Genomic DNA, 6,000 nt, shown 5'->3' with positions numbered 1-6,000 from the left:
TTCACCCCCGCTGAGCGGGTTGTGCGCTGGGCTTGGGACCCGCCACGTAAAACCATACTCCAATGAAATATAACAACAAGCCTCGGATAAATACACTCTCTATTGATGACGACCATGGCAAACGTTTGAAGGACAATGAATTGAGGGCATGCACCTGGAACGTCCGCTCCCTGAATGGGATTGGTGCAGATGCCCGGCTGCTTGATGTCCTCGTCAAAGCAAAATCTGACATCACCGCCATCCAAGAAATGCGTTGGACGAAAAAAAAAAACGGCCAAGAAAGTGTTTCTATCGGAACCCGCCTATGGAAGCAGAGGTAGAGGGCGGCCCCTACTCCGTTGGAAGGACCAGGTGGAAAACGATTTAAACTCCCTTGGTGTGACCAATTGGCGCCGGTTGGCGGAGCGAAGGAGCGACTGGCGCGCCTTGTTGGACGGCCATAACCGTTTAGACGGTTAAGCGCCAATTAAGTAAGTAAGTAATAAGCAAATAAGCAGAAGTTTGTCATAATAAAAACAAGTAAAAATTGATACAACTTGCTTGACTTAAAATCCGCTGCCATTTCCACTTTTGTACAAACTGCTTTTGGGCGTGCTGGCAATTGTCAACAAAAAAAATTACACTGCTTTGCAACTGACAGCTTATAATTTTAAATTCACAGCTTTTAAGATTTCTTCGTTTCCCTTTGTGATTACTTAATTGCTATACTTTTGGAAATTAGTTTTTTTGCGCAGTGTCTACTACTCTCAGAAGCGCCTAAAAATAGATTTTATTGCTGCTATGAAAAAAATCAATTCAGATGAACATATGTCTGCTCCTAAATGTATGTGTTAGAGAGATTGTACTACTATAGCATTTTTTAAGCTTGAAAGACAACGTTTGAATTTAGCAACTCTGACTCGTTGGTCGCGAAATAACAGCAAAACTTTGTAGAATTTCTTAAATAAAAAAAAAAAAGTTTAACACACACTTTCGCCCAAATTTTATTAATAACCGCCGGTTCTTAACTTCTGCTTCTATTTATACCTTTCATGAACATCAAATGGTATATTAACTATGGTCCGATGTTTGTAACGTTGAGAAATATAGACCATTAAGTATACCGAATTGAGCAGGGCGACGAACTGAGTTGATATAGCCATGTCCGTCTGTCTGTTTGAACGCAAACTAGTCCCTCAAATTTTGAGATATTTCAATGAAATTTGGCACAAGGATGTACTTTTGTATTGTATTAGACATTTGTTGGATCCGGTGGGATCGGACCACTATAACATATATCTCCCATACAACCGATCGTTCAAATAAGACGATTTTGGTCATCCTGCCGCAATTTAGAAGTATAAACGTGAAACTCGGTTATATATATTCTAATATATCTTAGAAGGTATCCTGAAAAAATCACTTTGATCGGAGCTATATATAGTATATATCTCATACAACCGATCGTTCAGATAGAAAGATTTTTGGAAATTTCTCCCTTAATTTCCAATATAAAAACGTTAAACTTGGTGATATTTATTCTAGTATATCATAGATTTCATGAAAAAATCATTTCCATCGGAGCTATATATAATATATATCCCATACAACCGATCGTTCAGATAGAAAGATTTTTGGCCATTTCTCCCTTAATTTAGAAAGTATAAACGTGAAACTTGGTGATATATATTCTAATATATCATAGAACATTTCCTGAAAAAATCACTTTGATCGGAGCTATATATATTATATATCCCATACAACCGATGGTTCATACAGAAAGATTTTTGGCCATTTCTCCCTTAATTTAGAAAGTATAAACGTGAAACTTGGTGATATATATTCTAATATATCATAGAACATTTCCTGAAAAAATCACTTTGATCGGAGCTATATATATTATATATCCCATACAACCGATGGTTCAGATAGAAAGATTTTTGGCAATTTCTCCCTTAATTTCCAATATAAAAACGTTAAACTTGGTGGTATTTATTCTAATATATCATAGAAGATTTTTTGAAAAAATCACTTTGATCGGAGCTATATATATATAGTATATACCTATCCCATACAACCGATCGTTCAGATAGAAAGATTTTTGGCCATCTCTCCCTTAGCTTCGAATATAAAAACGTGAATCTTGGTGATATATTCTCATATATCATAGAATATTTCCTGTAAAAATCATTTCGATCGGAGCTATATATAATATATATCCCATACCGGTCGTTCAGATAAGGGGGTTTTTTGCCATTTTTTATTTTATATTGTAACGAATTTACTTGCAAATCCTCTTATTTGCCCTTCTACTAAATTCGAATCACTAAACTGTTGAATAAAAAACTCCAATATTGAAAAATGGAAAAATGGCCTTTATTAAAGTACTTCACAATAACACTTATACTTTGCAACTAGCTTGCTTAACAACCAAACTGATTGATAGCTCAAATGAAACTCACTCTTCGCCTCTACTGTCGCGCCTTTTTTACTTTTTGATTTTTCATTGCATACTTCCAGGCTTTTCCATTCCAGAACTTACTAGTTAGTTTCAGCTACAAAATCGCCTGCCACAACTACGTTTATAACTTCTCATTTGAGTAATACTTGCACAAATTATTGCCTCCTTGTGAGCAATTCAGATAAGATATATGCATGTATTTTGCATTGCTTCTCCGCTGCTCGTATACGTACATATGTGTAGACGCAATTATTGATTCGTTTATGCAGATACATAATGACTGATCTATGGATGTGCATGATATCACTGTTTAGCATCGGCTTAGAGATGGCAGCACCCCTTAGTTTTGCTAATATTCGTAACAATATTTATCTTAAAAATCGTTTAGGTATGTACATCTTTTCACTATATATTTCTTATCTTATACATCCGATTATTTGGACATTACGAACGGGATAAGATTATTGTTCAGTCCCCTTCATGAAAGGTATGAAGCCTTCGGCATAGCCGAAGACAGTCCCGTCCTTACTTGTTTTTATTTATTTTTTCCCTTGTTTCCTTTATTCCTCTCATTAAGCGTCAGTTTGCGTTAATGTTCAAAAAGCACCACAAATTGCTGGATGCTGTCGTTTTGCTTCTTTGGCATGTTGTTGGTTGTTTCGCCTCCTCAATGCTGCTTCAGTTTGGCCGGCACTGTTGCCAATCTGAAACAGCTTTGAAGTTGCATTGCTAGTTGCTGCCGAGGTTTGATATGGCAACACTCACATTACACTACTGGCCAATATCTTAATATATAAAAAACACGTGTCACACAATTGAGGCCAATGGACTCCTAAACTACTGAACCGATTTTGAATTTTTTTTGCACCCCGTGTGTAGTTTGATCTAACTTGAAATATAGGATAGGTGACTGGGTGACTAGGGTCTCGAGATATAGGCCAAAACGTGGACCCGTGTACCCCTAGAGTGTGTTTATAGAATATGGATATCAAATGAAAGATGTTGATGAGTGCTTTAGTAGAGGGTAATTTTCATACCCCTGGGTGACTAGGCCTAGAGTGTGTTTATAGAATATGGACATCAAATGAAAGCTGCTGATAAGTGCTTTAGTAGAGAGTAATATTCATACCCCTGGGTGACTAGGGTATCGAGATTTAGGCCAAAACGTGGACCCGGGTACCCCTAGAGTGTGTTTATAGAATATGGATATCAAATGAAAGCTGTTGATGAATGCTTTAGTACAGAGTATTATATTATCCAGAGACGGACTGGGACTGGGATTAGGACTAGGATTAGGACCGAGACTCGGAATGGGACTGGGACTGGGACTGGAATAAAATACATACCACCTTCTGGGACAGGCAATAAGGGATGCAGAAGAATGAGAAGAAATTGAGAGAAGAGAAAAGAGAGAAGGAGAAGGAGATTGAGAAAGAGATAGATATAGAATGAGACGAAGATTGAGATAGATGAAGCGAAAAAGATGGAGGGAGGTGTGAATAAAAGGATTAGGAAAAAGTGAAGAGGGGGGAGGGCAGAGTCAGACGGAAAAAGCTTATTAAAATGTATGCAGATTGGCCAAATTTAGGGCAGGACAACATCTGCCGGGCCTTCTGGTTCCATATAAAATGTTACTTGTTAAAATTTTGCTTATGAAAATATTTGAATGAATAAGTACATTGATTTATGAATATTTGAAAAAATTGCTTATCATACTTTTATGGTTAAAATGTCTCCACATATTTGTCGATATTTATACTCCTGATCTGGATGGGTATTGCACTTAAACCTGTCCAATAAAATCGCATCAATATGCAGCACAACATATATATCATACTACAGCAGGGAACAAAAAAATAGCATTTGCAATTTTTATCAAATTTTGTCTGCTAAATTTTGATTTTCTTCATTTTCGATATTTTAATAAAAAAAATTCTATGGATTCTGTAACTGAATCAATGCGAATGAATCTTGAAAACGGTTTCAAAAAACTGGAAAATTCGCTAAAACTTTCTGAAATTTTCGAAATTTCTAGTTAATACATTTTTTCAAACATGCAGTTTCATAGTCCAACAAAAGCACAAGTTTTATGTCTTTAAAAATTCGCTTTTGATTTTTGACATTTTAAAAAGTTCGAATGTGTCTTGAAATTTAGCAAATTTTTTCAAAAAAGAATTTTATATTGGTGCGCATAGTTTCAGTTACAAAATTTACAGCAGCCTTTTAACAAAATACCGAAAATGAAAAAAAAAGAATTTACTAGACGAAATTTGTTGAAAATTCATTTTTTGTAAAATTTGTTCGAAAAGGTTTGCATAGTTTAAGTAATAAAATTTATGGAATTAGCTTTTTTTATTATTGAAAATTTAATAATTAGTTGACGAAATTTGAATATAATTTACACCGTCATTTGTCTGTTCGCTACTGTATGTAAGAAATGATTTAACGAATGCTTTTCCTTTGACACTTCATAATCAAAATCCGCTTCTAACAGTCAAATATTTCCTAGCATAGCCTTTTTAATAAGAAACCAAGTATCGCCAACAAGCCGCATTCCACCAACACAATTTTCACGCTGTTTGACGTCACCGAAAGCCATCGAAAATGTTAGATATGAAACCAATTTATCACTTAAGAAAAAAAGGAATCAACGACACCTACGCCTTTGCCTCCTTAGAGCATTTATGCCGTAGTTCATAACGGTGCTATTCATGCTTCATACCTTATTGATTCACACACGCACACAGATTCTTTTAAACTTTTACGTAAATTTCCTTATTTTGCGCATAACACACAAAAATAAACAAAGCTAGCCAGTTGATCTACATAAAAGTTTATACATTCATCTAAACCCACGAGTCTTTTCCACCTAATTGGATTAAAGCATTATAGCAGAGATTTTATACCCTAGTGCATTTGTTTGTTTGTATGCATCAGTAAGTTGTGTTTTTTCGCTTATATCTCTAGACTTATATACACATGTAAAGATGTGATTTTTTTGTTTATTTTAATGCTATTTGCTTTTTCCTGGTATTTTTTACATTTGAAGTTTATGCTTCCTACGAGGTTATAAAATATATATTATTCATTCCTAAGCTTAGATGAAAAGTGAAAGATTGCAGTGTTGTTGTTATGCGTTTTCTAGAAATTTTCTACTGCAATCTTTTACTATGAATTTTGAGATGAAAAGTTATTCACACCTATTCTGCATTACAAGTCCGTTTCAGTTCTCCGCTCCGCTTGAACTGAACGTAGGAATCCTGAGTTCCACTTGAGTTGAAAGAAGAAGAGGAAGAATGAACGAATTTTCGAAATCAGTAGTTTGTGAGAAATTGATGAAATTAGAACAAAACAAAATAAATAAATATTTGTGAAAAATTTATAAATTAGTGAAATTTCGTTATTTAACATAAATAAATTATGGAAACATTAGCTGTTGAAGTTTTAATTTAAGAGGAGGATAATGCGTCCCACAATGTAGACGTGAGAGTGGAAAGATGGAGATTGAGGGGCATCAGTGATCCATTCAGGATTAACGATGAAGTGTAAGTTGGTGCTGA

General features: G+C 35.0%; 1 protein-coding gene across 1 annotated transcript in view; it reads left to right on the top strand.

The window, feature by feature from the left end:
* Nucleotides 1-362: 362 nt before the first annotated feature.
* LOC137241499 (uncharacterized) overlaps nucleotides 363-6,000 on the top strand; it is a 165,323-nt gene continuing 159,685 nt past the window's right edge. The window contains exon 1 of the mRNA XM_067769102.1: nucleotides 363-470. The gene's annotated coding sequence lies outside the window, so the exon portion shown is untranslated. The remainder of the gene's footprint in view (nucleotides 471-6,000) is intronic.

Source organism: Eurosta solidaginis, chromosome 2 (genome assembly GCF_040869045.1).
Source record: "Eurosta solidaginis isolate ZX-2024a chromosome 2, ASM4086904v1, whole genome shotgun sequence".
NCBI classification, from domain to species: domain Eukaryota; kingdom Metazoa; phylum Arthropoda; class Insecta; order Diptera; family Tephritidae; genus Eurosta; species Eurosta solidaginis.
The sequence above is the reverse complement of the archived record's forward strand: the minus strand, read 5'-3'. Positions and strand labels throughout refer to the sequence as shown.